Source organism: Magallana gigas, chromosome 4 (assembly GCF_963853765.1).
Source record: "Magallana gigas chromosome 4, xbMagGiga1.1, whole genome shotgun sequence".
In the NCBI taxonomy this organism is placed as follows: Eukaryota; Metazoa; Mollusca; class Bivalvia; order Ostreida; family Ostreidae; genus Magallana; species Magallana gigas.
The window spans coordinates 12,297,535-12,316,689 of NC_088856.1; the positions used below are offsets into that span (position 1 = coordinate 12,297,535).

The 19,155-nt window shown below is 32.1% G+C and overlaps 1 long non-coding RNA gene across 1 annotated transcript; it reads right to left on the minus strand.

Annotated features, from left to right (window-relative positions):
• Nucleotides 1-12,830: 12,830 nt before the first annotated feature.
• LOC117689281 (uncharacterized) lies at nt 12,831-14,311 on the minus strand. The gene is made up of 3 exons (XR_010713622.1): nt 14,175-14,311; nt 13,294-13,356; nt 12,831-12,869 (listed from the first exon to the last, which is right to left on the minus strand). It is a non-coding gene; the product is annotated as an uncharacterized lncRNA (long non-coding RNA).
• Between the last annotated feature and the right edge of the window lie 4,844 nt (nt 14,312-19,155).

Sequence of the window (19,155 nt, forward strand, 5' to 3'; positions counted from 1 at the left end):
CTGTGCTTTAATAAGATTGTTTTCCTGTTGAATATTTTGTAAAAGGAGTGAATGCTTCATAACTAAATAATATGTTTTACGGTGCGACCGTTGGGGCGAGCACAGCATGTGATCAAACAATGAATTATAATAAATTTAATAAAATAAAATTAACAACGTGAAATTTGAATGCCAAAAAATAAAATACCTATTTTTCAGTAAATTTTCATTATTCATAGTTTATAAGATTTGTTATAATTTATTTATTTATATGTAGAACAATAGTTTAATCTCAGATACAATGTTGTTAAATAATAAAGATTTTAATATATAAATATTCATTGCACTGCATCTCCTCTTTTAAAGTGATTGTGATTATGATTGATTGATTGATTTCCCCCTTTTTTTTTGCAGTAGACATTTTTTCTTAAACTTACATATAAAACTTGACTCATCATAGAGCTCCCCCCATGCTAAATTTTTTTTCATTTTTGTCAATTTATACATAGAAAATCGACTTACCATGGATTTGCCCCTCCACTTAAAAAAAATAATTAATGTTTAATTTTATTTTTAATTTACGCTTAAAAATATTTACTTATCATGTTAAAAGGACATAGTGCCCCCCCCCCCCCCCTGCATGTAATAAATGGAAGTGAAAATAAAGAAACCATTGAACTGCTAAAGAGCTGAAGGATTAGAATTTTCATGATTTATTTTTCTTTTTGCTTGCAAAGATTTTTTGGATGAGGCTGCCATCCACCCACCCACCCCCTTTAAAAAAAAAGGCGCTGCTACGTATAACGTTACGTTTCAGGAAATTACCGTAATTATAGCGAGCGCAGCGCCGGCGAGCGAATCGAGCTCTAAGAACCAGTGTGCGCGGGAAAAAGAACGAGCAAAACCTACAGTTCATCAAACAAAATTTTGAATCTTACTATCTGCAACCTTAGGACTAGGCCTGCCGCGCATGCGCGAAATTTTGTAAACATCCTGTAGTTCGAGTTTGTTCAGATAGAATCGAGAGTATGTCGGTATGTTATGCTACATCCATTTTAATGATATATTACACATAAACCTTATCTTAAATAATAAATAAACATTGTTGGTAACACCGTGATCTATATAGTGTACCCTTTTCGATCTCGAATGACCCTGAACTTGTAATATTTATAACGTAAGCATAAACCAGGGACGTATACATGGTACATTCATCCTTGCATAAACGTAAGCATCGCAAGAAATATTATTATGTTTATAAGGCTTAATTTTGATAAGGGACTCGTGCATACACATACATTCCTTATAAATTAACAAGTAGAATGAAGAATAAGATATTTATTTCAAATAATGAACCCACAGGGTGTATAACAAACATAAAATATATTTGGAATTCGATGACATTACAAATATATCATTGACTTATTAAAAAGAAACATTGTGCTCGGTTTGTTTACATGTATGATCTATTAAAAAAATGTTATGGATATACATGTAGCATATCGCACCATTTTATTAAGGGGGCTGGGCATTGTAATTTAAAATAAAAGTATTACAAGAATAAAAATATTTTCTGGCAAAGAAATTAAAGTAATATATAACATGTATAACAATGTTTGACGATATGTATAAAGTATAGCAGTTACCTAAGTCTACCTATAAATAAACATTTTTTTCTTTGACGATTCATGTGGGCTATAAAGGTAGCAATCATTGCAGAAAAAAATAATGTGGGCTATGTATTTTTTTCTGCAATATATTGCCACCTTCATACTCTTTAATATTGTTATTTTCTCTATCTGCAGAAGAATTTGAAATAACAATTTGATGATGTATCAGAATATCTGACACATTGGATCATAAAAGATTAAAAATTTCAGATATTACATCATCAGCCTCCAAAGAGCACTCATTAGACTTATTCAACACTTTGTCATTCTGATCAAATATATTATCTCTTCTTTTAATCCTGCCGGGATAATCCAGATCCTCTCAAAGTTAGATGTGGTTATGATGTATCACAGCTTGTGATTGGTTTATTTCTCTTGTCTCTGAACTTACAATTCTGAGAACATTACCAATATGATATGTATAATGATATGCATATATATCATAACAATAAATTTATTCATATGATAAATAGGACAAAGTATGGCATTATTCTCAAACAAACTATGGGTAACTCTTCACAATGCAATATTTTTTATTCAGATGATTGAGATGATCCATATTTTCACCTGAGTCTGATGGTAGCCTGTGGAAGGAAATTATTTAAACATAAATGAATGCATGTAGAACAGTTTGACTTTCCTATATTTTCCCAAAGTATAATTAATCTTTTATGCGTGTTAAGACATATTCATGGTAAATAATATTTTTTAAAGGCCATTACCTATGGACACTAACTTTAATTATGAATACTTGCATATAGCCTAATACATGTATATACAAACATGAACATGCATTTGTATTTAATTCATTTATGTATACATATAATAGGAAATACAGCTTTGATGACCCTAATATGCATTATCAATGAATGATTTTTCTGCAAATACTTTCAGCTTAACCTATTTTTTTTTTAAAATGCACCATCACATCAATGTTGACTTTTTGTAGTGTTAAATGTGTATTGTACAATATTTACATTCCACGTATATTTTGCATGTAAAGCTACTGCAGATATAGCACCATAACACAGACATGGTACTAAAAGGTTAAATCACGAGTTTTAATTGTGACGTCACAAACGTTGAACGCTGATAAATACAACGTCACAAGCGAAAATCAAAGTTCACGCTTGTGGCTGTTACAGTGGCTCTTCCATTAATTGAAACTTACCCATAGGATAGTACAGTAATTTTGAGGTATAATTCGCATTTGCGTACAAGGCAAGAAGGTAAAAAATGTAAATATAAGCATTAAATCCTTATTTTTTGAAAGATATAGTCTCATAACTGTAACGGTGTGTGCAAACAAATTTTCATAATAACGCGCGTTATTCAATTTGTATGCACACACCGTTGCAGTTATGAGACTATATCTTTCAAAAAATAAGGATTCAATACTTAATTATACAATTATAGCTTATAGGTTTAAATAACATGAACAAAAGTTGTTTTTTATTTTCCAAAATTATATTAAAAAAATTAAACGTTTTATTGACATTACTGGACATGATTTATGACATATTATCATGTATTTATTGACACCAAATTCTAAACTCTACAATGGTTTACTTGCAACTAATACATATCTCTCATAAAAAGTACAAAATGATTCGTATAAAATAATTAAAAGCATATATCCTTCTTTGAACAATGAAATTATGATTTCGAAATGAACGTCCATAAATTAAGGTCAGACGACACGTTCCTCAATTTTAGATAACTTTTTCCAGGAATTTGTTAATGGTTTACTACTACTTTGACAAGCTTTCTTGCAAAAAATTAGGGTACCTTACCAGGCATTTCTGCAAAATACTAGAGTATGCAATTTCCTATATAATCTTCTTGAAAATACACTTGAATTGCTGATATAAAAATAAATAAATCTGCAGCAGAGCGAAATTCACTATATTAGAACTATATCTCCGCCAGGGCGGGGCTTTGAACTCACGACCTCTAAAACCTTTACGCTACTGGCAGTGAGCGGCCACGGTTCTAACCACTCGACCATCTAGATATTTAATCAAATCCACGTAAATTTTGATCATTTTAAAAGTAGTTATAAAATTAATATTTTTTATTGGAACTCTTCATTACGAGGAGATACAAAAAGATTCTCGAGGAACGTGTCGTCTGACCTTAAAAACAATTTTTTTTGGTAAAATTTCACTGAAGATGTCTATTCTTCTTGTTTTTATCAACACTGCCAATCATCTTTTAATCTTTAATATGAAAAGTAAAAATAGATTATAATATTAAAGCTGTTAATATATGTGTGTTACAATTTGTCTCTCTGGGCCTCATCAGTCAGGTAAGAGATCAAACTGTTACACTAAAAATTATCAAAAATTCCCTGATACCTTCCTGGTTCCGTTTAATAATATTAAAAAAAACAACCCTCCCCCCCCCCCCCCCCCCCCCCCCAATTCCAAATGCATATCAAATTATCATAATAAAACTTATTGGTAGATTTTAATAAATTCATTACTCTTTAAAATGATTTTATGCAACCAGGAAAGTTTCGGCCCATACTCTTATCTATCAGACAGAAAACATACACAAAAAGTGCACACCAATAACTGTATTTATCTCCATTTGGCTATAGACGTCTTAAAACTTATACATGTATCAATCTGTGTTATAAAGTCAAAGCATTTATCAACTTCTGGAAAAAAAGAAGCAACAATAGTGAATCTTTACATGTAGTCTTGAACTGTATAAGGGGCCTGGTTAGTAGGGAATTAACATAAATTAAACCTAAAACAATGTTAGTAAACTAACAAATCTGCATGCCAAATACGGGCAGGTGAAACTTATTTTTGTTTTTAACTGTTAACTTGGAGCACATTAAAATTTGGAAAAACAAGCTGCAACTCAGCACTGGTCTGTTCACCATTGCCAGTCTGCTACTGGACTGACATGATGCTGGTTACAGATGTCAACCATCTATCACAAACTTTTTAAACCATGAAAGATCAATACACATATATTATTCAAGTCAACACCTGCAGTTAAGTAACTAGAAATGAAAATAAAGTAATTATTTTCAACATTTGAACAAAAATAACACAAGAACAAAACAACAAGAATGGTAAACAAATGAAATGATAGACAAATCTGAAGAGAGAGAGAGAGTTCTAGTCTGTTGTATTGTTTTGTCATCCTCCAGACCTTGCCGCCCACAAAGGAGATAACAACAAAATCTGGAGAGAGAAAAACCTACTATAGGTCACCTACATCAGTCTTATGTCATCCCTAAAAGCCAACAAAGATTTTATTCTACATTTGTACTGTTTTGACCACCTGTAAAAACTATATCTTGTGTTTTGCCATCACTTTGTTTAATTGTTATCTTCTTATTATATAAGGAAGGAGGAATTCTAAACCAAGATGGTAGACCTTGAGCTGTAGTTGGATTTATAATTAGACCTTGACTTTGTGGTTGAAGAACAGTGGGTTCAGTAGTTGGAACTAGCCTTAAAGGTGGATATGGTGCTACAGAGGGACCTGACCTTTGACCTTGGGAATCACTGGGTTCTTGTTCCATCTCTTGATTAATTTTTCCTATTAATTGATCTTTTTCTTGTTGAGATGGTTTGCTCAGTGGTTTTTTAGTTTTTCTCCCAGGATTTTTATTTGTTGACCTAAAACGAGGCTGTAACACATTTTTAGCTACTGATGACATTTTTTCTGTTTTCTTAAACTCTTTGAGAGAGTTTGGAAGTTTTTCACATCCATTATTGGCAGAAATGATGTGATCTAATGCTGTAATTATGTTATCTAGCCTATGTTGCTGAACTAAGGGGCTATTATTGACCTGAGACATAATTTCATTCAGCCTATCTTGTATACCTCTAATCTTCATAGACTGTGAGTTGCTGGAGGCATAAGAGTTTTCCTGTGATGGACTTGTGACCGTTTTGCTTGTCTGAATACAAGTTTCTGACTTATCATCTGATTCACATCTGTTTCTATCCCAAAAGAGTAATGATTGGACCTTATGAATATGTTTACATATGTTTCCTTCACCATAGTCAAAACAGTTACAAACAAGAATATGCTGACACAAATCTACACATGGTACCTTTTTACACTTAGAGTAACAATGTTTTTCAGAACATTTTTTAGAATTTACAATAACTGTATATAAGCTGCCTTTTGACATAACTGAAAATGTGTTTTCATTAACTTGAGAAACTGAGGAATCTGAAATTTCAAAACTACTCTTGTGTCTATCAGCTGTCTGAATATTTTCGTCTGAAGGGATGCTAAATTTGCTAGCGGCCAAATGCTTGAAATACAAGTTGTTCTCTATCTGTAACAATGTTTCAAGAAGTATATCTATTCTACGATTTCGTTTCCCTTCAAAGTACACAGTTTTCAACTGATTATGAAAGCTTTCCAAAAACATGTTTGTATTTACCTTAGAATATTCACCAGTTCTAAAACACATTGCCCACTTTTCCTTTCTACACAAGTAAAAATCATTAATATATTTAAGAAAAGCCTGGTTTGTGCACGATAATTTTTGCACTAAAATATCCAAGTATTTATCTAACAAAACTTTGGTTTTAGCATCCATTGCAGCACATAACAAACAATAAATTTCTGCTTGCTGTTCCCTATCTTTTATATCTTGTTGAATTTTAAGACGCCAGTTTTTGTGAATGTGCCAAATACACAGGTAATGTTGCAGATCTGGTCCAAAAACACTCTTAGCTGCATTCCACCCAGCAATATCATCATCTGTCATCAAAATGTTTACTTTTGTTTGTGGAGATTTTCTTTTTACTGCATTTAGAAATAAAGATATAGCCTGCTCATTTTCTTTGTTGGAAATACAAAATGCAACCGGATATCCATGTCTAAATTCATCAATAACCAAAAGTGTAATTAACTTGAATGAATATATATTGGTCTTATGGGTGGAATCCATGCAAAGAATCATGGGGGCAAATTTTTCATACATATCTAGTTGTTGTTTAGTCATAATAGCCAGCATGAAGTCTTCCTTACTAAGTCCAGTTGTCTCGTCATCTACATTTTGTTGTTTAAACACTAAAACAGGATTAAACTTTTCTCTCTGTAAAGCATCTACTCTCAAATAAGTAGATGTAGCATCGTCACTATGTCTGATAACAGAAGGGTCAATTATTTTTTGCTTTAAGTTGTGAATTGTTTTTCTGTCAATCAAATGATAATGTTTCATGTCTGTCAAGTCGTCACGGTTGTTCCTGTCACTGAATTTCTCCCTAACCTTATCCAGAATTGTATTAATTGGAATTTTTAAGGCTAACATAGTTGTAATTTCTGACTTGATATGATCCGGAATTGGTAGATATTTACTTTCCTCAAAACTTGTCGAATGGGTATGAGATTTAATATATTTTACTTTAACTGTTCCCTCCCTGGTTATTAAAACAGAAAATCTGGATAAACACACTCCATCTAGTTTGCAAGACCCCTTTTTATTCTCCCTTCTCTGTCTATCTTTGGAGTCATTAATACGTCTTTTGCCATCCCTATGACAAACAAGAGTGTACCTTTGAGAACCATCCTTATTGAGGGTTTTTGGTCGGTGCAAAACATATCTTGTATTTTTATTCAAAGATTCATCAGCCAAAAATTTTTCAAAAGTATTTACATTTTCAAAATTTAGATTTTCAATTTCGATTTCTGCCTCATGAGAACTTATTAAATGGCCAACTAGATCATCAACATGGAAAAATGATAAGTCACATGATGGAACAATGCATGACATTCTCCATTGATTTTCTTTTTCGTGCACATTCTTCACATGGCGGTTCAAGTTTGCCTTATCATGAAAAGTTTTTTTGCAAATTCTACACATATTTTTGAAAGAATTTTTTTGGTTGTCATGTGGGATTTTGTCATAGGAATGAACTGTCTTTAGATAGTCTGTCTGTCTTGGCAATTCCGGTGTTTGATTAGTATTCGTCTCTTGTGTTTTAGTTTTCAAAGAATCTAAATCAAACTTTTTGCATGCTGAGGGGTCTAAATTCCAATGATAAAAACTTTTTGCAGTTGAGGGCACAAATATTTCTTGATGGATAGGAATAGCCTCAGTCACGGTTTCATAATGTCCTCCCCCCGCTCTTGTCCAAACTAAATGAATCCTAGAAACTGAGTTGCTAAAGTCATGTTCTAATGTAACTATGTCTTGGTTGTCAACATCACCACCAACAGTAACTAAAACATTAATTCCTAATCTTCTAGATAAAGCCAATATTGACTCTTGTCCAGCAAATGTACCTAGTTGTCTAAGATTATTTAATTCCTGCTGAATTTCTGAATCCAACATTGAATTACCATTATCATGAAAAAAGAAATTTCTAAATAAGCCTAAATTTTGCTCAATCTCATTAATTGCAATATTTCTAAGCTCTTGGTGGTGATTTTGATTTCCAAAGAGTGCCAGACTAACAGACCGAAAAAGACAATTTCCGTCACCTATGATAGGTTGTCTATATAGTCCATAGGAAGCTAAATATTCGTCCTGTCGGGTTCTCTCTCGCTCAGAATTATCTACCACTTGCAAAATAACCTCATTATTATTAATACTACTAATTAGAGAGTCAGGATCCGAAATCTATAATAAAATATATGTACCATTATACACTGGCAAAATCATGCCTCAAAAATTTTTAATTTGTTAATTCAATGAAATTTCAGTAGACAAAATTGAATAAATTATACACAAAAACCATCACCAGAGTAAAACAACATCAAAATAATTTATGGTGGTGATGGGAATTGAACCCATGTCTATGACTTTCCATACACTACCATTAAAGAATTTAGAGATTAGTAGAACAATATTAGGGACCATCACCATAAAGAAGCAAATAATATATAAACATAGGTAATCACAAATCACAACCCTCACTGAGACGAGGCATTACCTTTATGAGACCACCTTTATCATATTATATGAAATCATTCTTAATGATCTTGGTTATTCATGGTTACTGTTTTAACAAAATATCGTATATCATATGTTAAAAAAAATTGTATGATAATCATATGTTCATTTCATACAGTATTGTAAGATATTAATGATTATCAATACAATAATATATGATATTGCATGCTATGATACTAATATATATTACCATATAATACTGTAATAAATAATGATGTAACATGACATTGTAACATATGATATGACATTGTATCATGTTATACGTTATTGTATTTGATCACATAATACAATATCATAGTACATGATTACTTAAGAAATGAATTTAATTTCTACCTATGTTATACGATATAACAAAACTTGGAGCAGTTTATGATTTAAAAAGCCTAAATTGTTCCAAGTTATGTTATACTTGTATAAATAACTCGTATAACATAGGTAGAAATTAAAATTATTCCTAAGGGGTTATAATTTAATTTTCTTCTATTTAAATCAAATAATAAAGCCCATTAATTAGTTTAAATATGATAATCTGTACAAAATTTAAACGTAACGTCAAGCAGATTAATACGTTTCGCATGCACATCATATTGTGATGTAGGCAAGTTATGTTATACGATATATATATGAATTTGTTAAGTTAATCAAATGAGGCGTTACAATCAGAATTAAATTATGATAAAATATTGTATTATGTGACATAATATTATATCACATAATAAATCAAAATATTGTTACATATGATATTATATTTATATAATAGTGTTGTGTTGTGCATGTACTATGCCTAAATAGTAGTCAGGGTTTGATACATAGTGCACGAGCCGGAGGCGGAGCCGGAAACTCCCTTTCTCTGCAGAGATTTGAGCAAATTTCGGCGCTGCCATTTTGTTCTGCTCCAGACAAAACAATATGACGTCAATATTCTAAGGGCAACTACTCTAATTTTAAAGAATTTCAAAGGGCAACTACTCCAAATACTTTAAGAACTTACGGCATGCCGTTTATGTATTAAATACTATGAAATGTCGAAATGAGTAAACGAAACGTCGGCCAGTGACGGCCATATTGCCTAATATTATTTCTCACAGAACAAATATAGAGATATATGAGCCAATCACGTGCTAAGTTTAAACCAATGAAAGTGTGACATTTCAGTCCAAGGGAAAACAATATATCATATGATACATTATTATATATATAGGATCTCTCATGATTTGCGATGGTATATGATTTTTATCCAACGAGTTGTGTGTTTTCTATCCCCGAGCCTTGGCAAGGGGATAGAAAACACACAACTCGTTGGATAAAAATCATATACCATCGCAAATCATGATAGATTCTTTTTATCACATGTTTTACCAAGTATTTTGTTTATCCCAACTATTTCTGTAAAAATTGTGATTGTGAGCCGCACAACACATTATTTACAACACGTCAACAACGTTACGCATGGAATAAAAGTTCCTTGAAGTTTAACAAACAGACATTCATTTTTTAACATTTTTTTATGAATTCATGGCAAATAACTGAAACAACATTAAATGTTTCAAATTTATATCTCAACACCCCTCAACTGAATTAATTATTTACTTTTTCATTCTACGCCAATCAACCGTCTAAACCTACGTAATGATTAACTATGACGTCACGTGGCGTAAGAACACACAGTGGAATATCAAAAATTTATCCCATGAGTGATATCCACCGTATATTGGGATAAACATGTGATAAATTGCAATATCATATGAAACAATATCATGTGATAAAAAATATCCAATACAATATCTTATAAAACAATATTGTAACATAATTTACAATACTATACATCACAATATCATGATACAATATAATATCATATTAAACAAAAAATTGATACAATATCATATCATATAACCTTTTACAATATAATATACGATATAATATTGTATCATAAAAATATATGTGTATCATATCATAAAATACTATATCATAGGTATCATGTTATATCATTTAAGAACAAACACATCTATCAAGCAGGTTTGGGTGAGGAAGGAGATTTTTTTAGCATCCTTGAGAATGGAGATCAGGCTCTGCATCTGAAGCTGCCTTTGTGATTCATTTATATTCTAGTTCAATTACTTATGCAAGGTATTATCTAAAAAACATGTGACCTGTTCAAAAAAACTAAACCTCATCCAGCATCCGAAACCTATGGCTCTTATTCTGCATCCAAACCTGTCAGGTGCATCATCAGACACACCATCCATGCAAGTTTGGTGAAGTTAGGATGAGTAATAAGTCAGATACAATCATCAGAGGGCACCTGCTTCAAAAAGATTAACCAGCTCTAAATACCATAACCTCCTCCATCATATGAAACCTATGGCTCAGATTCAGCATTCAAGCCTGTCAGGCACATCAGTGTCATAAGATGCACCATCCATGCAAGTTTGGTGAAGTTACGACCAGTATTAACTAAGATATAATCATCAGAGGGCACCTGCTCCAAATGCTTTAACCTGCTTCAAAAACCTTAACCTCCTCCAGCATCTGAAATTCATGGCCCAGATTTAGCATCCAAGTCCATAAGTAGGTCCAGATGCATCATCCATGCAAGCTTGGTGGATATATGATAAGTAATAACTTAGATACAAGACCTACAACAACAAGTTTAATCAGGTCCGGACACCGACACCAGGGGCATAGCATAAGTTCCTCCCAACTTCATCTAAGTTAGCTAACTATAGGAAAATACCTTAATGAAATAGTCAAAATTTATGGATTTTTTCTTTAATTGATACTTAACAATTTTCAATCCTCAGCAATGTTCGATAACTCTAAATTAATTTGTACCATAAATCTGACTTTTATACAGACAATTTTAATTAGTATTCTACTGCTAATATAACCATCAGTCACACAACTACATGCATGGCGAAGTAGATCCACAGAGCACTCCCACTTATAAACCTGTTGGTATAGAGTTCTAGCCATTATTACTATTTTTAAAACTCAACTTGTTTCTTTAATCCATTATATCCATATCTTAAATAGGCAAATTTGCAATAACTTTGTAAAATGCATGGATACCATCTAAAAATTTCATTTTATATCATTTCAATATAAAGGTTGAAAGAAAAATATAATTTTTATGATGAAAAAAATTCTTTGTTTTGGTTTTTTTTTTAGAACTAAACTTTATTTACTTTACAATGATTGATGAGCAAGTTCTGCAACTTATATCAATATTAATTTGTTGACAATGAGCTTCCTTAAAACAGCAGAAAATCACTATATCATGATGTATAAGAAGTATTATAAGTCAAATTAGCAACAAAAAAATTGTAATTTGGGATAAAACAATAGGCCAATGTGTTTTAAGTGAACAAAGTCAGGAGTTAGGACAGACAGATGGACAAATACTAGAACTAAAGCGATCAGAATAGCCCAGTTGAGCTTACAGCTCAGGTGAGGTTAAAGTCTATGATTCTATGGAGAAGTTTTTAAGTTTTATATGACAAAAAAATTGACTACAGACAGACAGACAGGTTGATTCCAATATACTCCACTAAAATTTGTTTGTAGGAGCATTAAAACATTGGTAACAATACATAACCTGAGGGACTCAGGTAATATTTTAATTTAAAAGAGCAACAAACGCTGAACAAAAAGTGATCAGAAAGCCCACAGAACCTTGTCACAAGTATACTGTACATATATATATATCAATGTACGATTTATTTGGACTATGGTTTTTGAAATATATCAGGATGATATCACAATTGTTTAATGAAATAAGTTATTTTTGCATTAATGTCTACGCCATTTTTGCAAAATAGCAAATTATTCCATCAAGTTTCATTGTTTCAATAATCCTGATATAAAATCATGAACATGCAAAACTGTAATACTCACCTGTGTTGATCTATTCATAGGGAAATCTTCAGCAGGCCTATCTGTCTATTAAGTAAATATGGAAGAATAATAAGAATACTGGATACATGTAGTTTATGCTACACAATGACTCATTTGTATTTTTTAAAATAATTTTTTTAAAAATCTTATCTGTTTGTAAACTAGTGTTTTGAAAGAACTAGTAAAGGAGAGAAAATCTAAATAAAAATATATCAATACAATATTAACATGCAGCATAGAAATCAAGACAATACACATTTAAAACTCAATCAGGAGAAAGATTTACACAGATTATGTTTATATGACTTTAAATTTTAGCTGATGGGATAGGGGTGCATGTAACAAACCTCTGGTAGAAATTCCTGCAATGACCCCATTCCAGTATTCTGTAATAAAAGTATTCCAAGTAGTAGAGTTATAGATACAAAATAAGAGAGACACACATACTTTAAGCCTTAGGAAATAAAACCAATGTAAATAAATTCTCTTGGATAAAAACTTGATAAGATACAAGTCAAGTTAATACTATCAATGTAAACGTTTAAAATTATTATTTATAACTTATAATTACTGGTATGTTTGACAGTAAACTGTCATCCTATCAGGTTAATTAATTATGTTATTAATGATAATATTATTTTAACCAGACAGTTTATTGTCAGAAAACGAAGCTTTTAATTTTGTATTAGAACACTACTGACTAGATTTAAGTATAAAACTGGCAGATATGAGGCCACTTGAACACTTTATACTTGTTATGACAAGGAATAAGAATATACAGATTTAGTATTGAATAATTCTAATACATACAGGCAAAAAGAAGCCTCCACTGCCTTCCATCATTCCGTCCACTGTAACTATCTGGAATACTACCTATTAAACAGTATTTTTTAAATATTTAAAGACAACAATAAATGAAGAGGCACAAACACACTCTGGTCCCATTTTATTTGGCAGGTTACAAGACCGTACAACTGTGAACTTGAGACAGCAACCCTTCAGAGATATATTAACTGTTTGATGTATACCATGTTATACAATGACATATTGATAGGAGATTCCCAGTAATGTGAAATGATTATGATAAATGAATAATAAAACTATGAAGTGAAAGCCACTTTTGATTGTAATTAACTTCCTAGAGACAAATACTCTGTACAATCACAGGCCTCTTAATTTCTATAAATAAGCAGATAAATGTAGAAGAGAAAGATAATCATATATACCCTATCTATATATAAATACAAATACAGATAGGGTATAAATACTTCTCTTCTCCTACATTAAGCAGCTTATTGATAGAAATTTAGAGGCCTGTAGTACAATTAAACTATATGTACATGAACTGTACATAATATACTTATAGTGTTTAATTACCTTAATTGATTTCTTGGATGCATATACTCTCTGCATTTAAATACGTATATATGACGTAATACATAAGTAATTGTATATGTTTGCATACATATATCTATGTTCTAAAGTTTGCCTGCACTGATTCACATATATGACTAGGCCTATACCATTTATATGTTTCTCGAGACCCACGGTCGCTTCGTAAAACTTATTTCATTGAAACTACATTGTTTAACTGATATACGTACAATTTATCATCATTAAAAGATAGTGTAAAGCTTGTTTTAATGTTTTTGTTCAATTAAATCTATAAACAATTGAGATAAATAACTAACCATCAAGAAAATCATCACTTCAAATCTTTGCAACTTCATAGCTGGCGCCATGTTGAAAGTAGAAGAGATATGCGAATGAACCAGTTTATGGGCATGCGCATTAGCCTAGTCCTAAGGTTGCAGATAGTAAGATTCTTAATTAATTATGTTATTAATGATAATATTATTTTAACCAGACAGTTTATTGTCAGAAAACGAAGCTTTTAATTTTGTATTAGAACACTACTGACTAGATTTAAGTATAAAACTGGCAGATATGAGGCCACTTGAACACTTTATACTTGTTATGACAAGGAATAAGAATATACAGATTTAGTATTGAATAATTCTAATACATACAGGCAAAAAGAAGCCTCCACTGCCTTCCATCATTCCGTCCACTGTAACTATCTGGAATACTACCTATTAAACAGTATTTTTTAAATATTTAAAGACAACAATAAATGAAGAGGCACAAACACACTCTGGTCCCATTTTATTTGGCAGGTTACAAGACCGTACAACTGTGAACTTGAGACAGCAACCCTTCAGAGATATATTAACTGTTTGATGTATACCATGTTATACAATGACATATTGATAGGAGATTCCCAGTAATGTGAAATGATTATGATAAATGAATAATAAAACTATGAAGTGAAAGCCACTTTTGATTGTAATTAACTTCCTAGAGACAAATACTCTGTACAATCACAGGCCTCTTAATTTCTATAAATAAGCAGATAAATGTAGAAGAGAAAGATAATCATATATACCCTATCTATATATAAATACAAATACAGATAGGGTATAAATACTTCTCTTCTCCTACATTAAGCAGCTTATTGATAGAAATTTAGAGGCCTGTAGTACAATTAAACTATATGTACATGAACTGTACATAATATACTTATAGTGTTTAATTACCTTAATTGATTTCTTGGATGCATATACTCTCTGCATTTAAATACGTATATATGACGTAATACATAAGTAATTGTATATGTTTGCATACATATATCTATGTTCTAAAGTTTGCCTGCACTGATTCACATATATGACTAGGCCTATACCATTTATATGTTTCTCGAGACCCACGGTCGCTTCGTAAAACTTATTTCATTGAAACTACATTGTTTAACTGATATACGTACAATTTATCATCATTAAAAGATAGTGTAAAGCTTGTTTTAATGTTTTTGTTCAATTAAATCTATAAACAATTGAGATAAATAACTAACCATCAAGAAAATCATCACTTCAAATCTTTGCAACTTCATAGCTGGCGCCATGTTGAAAGTAGAAGAGATATGCGAATGAACCAGTTTATGGGCATGCGCATTAGCCTAGTCCTAAGGTTGCAGATAGTAAGATTCTTAATTAATTATGTTATTAATGATAATATTATTTTAACCAGACAGTTTATTGTCAGAAAACGAAGCTTTTAATTTTGTATTAGAACACTACTGACTAGATTTAAGTATAAAACTGGCAGATATGAGGCCACTTGAACACTTTATACTTGTTATGACAAGGAATAAGAATATACAGATTTAGTATTGAATAATTCTAATACATACAGGCAAAAAGAAGCCTCCACTGCCTTCCATCATTCCGTCCACTGTAACTATCTGGAATACTACCTATTAAACAGTATTTTTTAAATATTTAAAGACAACAATAAATGAAGAGGCACAAACACACTCTGGTCCCATTTTATTTGGCAGGTTACAAGACCGTACAACTGTGAACTTGAGACAGCAACCCTTCAGAGATATATTAACTGTTTGATGTATACCATGTTATACAATGACATATTGATAGATTCCCAGTAATGTGAAATGATTATGATAAATGAATAATAAAACTATGAAGTGAAAGCCACTTTTGATTGTAATTAACTTCCTAGAGACAAATACTCTGTACAATCACAGGCCTCTTAATTTCTATAAATAAGCAGATAAATGTAGAAGAGAAAGATAATCATATATACCCTATCTATATATAAATACAAATACAGATAGGGTATAAATACTTCTCTTCTCCTACATTAAGCAGCTTATTGATAGAAATTTAGAGGCCTGTAGTACAATTAAACTATATGTACATGAACTGTACATAATATACTTATAGTGTTTAATTACCTTAATTGATTTCTTGGATGCATATACTCTCTGCATTTAAATACGTATATATGACGTAATACATAAGTAATTGTATATGTTTGCATACATATATCTATGTTCTAAAGTTTGCCTGCACTGATTCACATATATGACTAGGCCTATACCATTTATATGTTTCTCGAGACCCACGGTCGCTTCGTAAAACTTATTTCATTGAAACTACATTGTTTAACTGATATACGTACAATTTATCATCATTAAAAGATAGTGTAAAGCTTGTTTTAATGTTTTTGTTCAATTAAATCTATAAACAATTGAGATAAATAACTAACCATCAAGAAAATCATCACTTCAAATCTTTGCAACTTCATAGCTGGCGCCATGTTGAAAGTAGAAGAGATATGCGAATGAACCAGTTTATGGGCATGCGCATTAGCCTAGTCCTAAGGTTGCAGATAGTAAGATTCCAAAATTTTTTGTCTACGTCCCATAATGCTCTCTAATGTTTTCACCCGTGGTGCTATGCCAAAAATGGCTGAATTTTAACTCGTAATTTACGGTGACTTAAAGTTTGAAGACACGTTTTGAGTACCGCATATGCTTTGGCGAGACTCAAAAGATTTGTTACATGCTTGCAGCTTCCGTATCTTCGTATTGAGTCGAGAAACGTAAACAAAGACGAACAAAGTCATGGATATGACGTCACAATGCACTCGCGCTTTATTTCCCGCGATAAATTTAGAGGTGGATCAAACATCTGTAATGCCTGTACTAGCTATTTCAGTATAGACTGCGATACATGCCTCATTGACATATGATTTGTTTTTAATCTTTTTTTTAATATAGAGATTTTATATATATAAACTAGCAAGAGCCATACTTTACTGTCATATCGATCCATTTTTAAGCTTATTGTGCATGCATGTACAGTAGGCAGGTAAGTATATGAGAAGGGAGGAAATAAACAATAGAACATTTTGAACTAAATAAAAAGGAATAAAATGAAAAAATAAACAGGTAAAAAAAAATATGTAGATATTGCATATAGTCAGACTATTGAATTTAAAAGTGGGAAATCACACACCTACAAACAGGTACCGCTCTCTCTCTCTCTCTCTCTCTCTCTCTCTCTCTCTCTCTCTCTCTCTCTCTCTCTCTCTCTCTCTCTGGGTAGGGGGTTGCGCTGTATGTATCATAACCATTAAAATTAGAACTTTTGACATACTTTTTGTAGAGCAATACTCTCTCAAAAATCCATTGACGTTGGTTGATACCTAAATAAAACTATAAGTTGACAATGATGCAAGGTATGTGTAATTCTTGCTGCGCTCGCCAGAACGGTAGCACCGTAAAACATATTAGTGAATAAAATATTTGTGAGCATTCATCCAAATTAGTGCAATTTACAACTGTTTCCTGTATCTGAAGAAATGTCCTTATTCGTCAGCTGTTCTTTATCTTAGCCTTTGCAAGATTTTGAGAGGATTTTGGTCATTTCAGCAGATTTACAATAACTTCAATTAGAGTAATTTCCCCTTATCAGTGCTTATTGTGACGTCAAAGCTGACGTTGGTTAAGTGTCGTCTTACACTTTAAAACTCCCCTGAGAAATAAAAGTATGCGAAGTATACTGTTTTATTTACTTAAAAAGCATGATGTTCTTAAAATTACACATCTTATAAGCTTTTCAAAGGTTTTACTTTGATTCCCGGGAGAACGTGATGTTGGAACGTGAGGTTGGAAACCATTGGTACTATGAATTGTGGGTCAAAATTTACTGACTCCGAAAAAATATATCGGATCAATGTGTAAACGTTTGTGACGTCACACGATTATTTTTGATTGAAAGTGTACTGACGTGAACTTTAGAGGTAACATTGACTGTATGTCGCTTACATCGTTATTGTTTTTACTGTCTTAATTTGTCTTGCTGATTCTCGTGAGAGTGTGAAGTGATAAAAATTGCCATGATTACAGGGAACTACTGGGACGATTAAAACGATGCATTACTGGTCCGATTTACTGACGCCAAAAAAATCCGTTGAATGAATGTGCAACTAGTCCGAATTTTCTATTCACACACGCCTTGCCGGTAGAGCTCGCTTCGCGCCGGCGCTGCGCGCCGGCGAGCTGCGCTCGCTACTATGGCACGCGAAATCACAATCAAAGTACTGAAGTACTGAAAGCCGGGCTCTTTTGGTGTGTCTTTATGCATATTGTATAGTAAAGACTGAAAATCTCTCTCTCTCTCTCTCTCTCTCTCTCTCTCTCTCTCTCTCTCCGCCCCCACCCACCCCCCACCCCCGATTTGGATTTTGAAGATTTTGGGAAAGTCCTAATTAACATCCCTCTTTTCTTTTTTTTTTGTCAAGATTTTTTGGATGAGTCTGCCCCCCCCCCCCCCCCCCCCACTTTCAAAAACGATGCTACGTGCCTGTAATGTCGGCAAAGCGTCCGAGAGCGTCCAAATTTTGTAAGCGGCTATAAACAAAAATTAATATGTCTTTCTAGAAGAAAAAAGTTCATTAGTTGCTGCCTTGAATTTTGCTACAAGCGTTATATATTCAATCCCCATTTCTTCAACGCTTAACTCGTACTGAGATATCTAATGTGGAATATACCTTATACTGAAATATCTCGTAAAAAGACAGCTCTCACTGATATTCTCACCAAGATATCTGATATGAAATATGACTCAATGGGATATCGTAAGAAGACAACTCCCAGTGGTATATTTCTTATAAGATATCTTATAAGAAATATAACATATTACTTTAAAAATCTCTAATTAGAACTGATATTCTTACTGATATGTTTTATAAGAAACATTATAGTCTTACTTAAATATCTGGTTTGAAGACAACTTACTGATATTC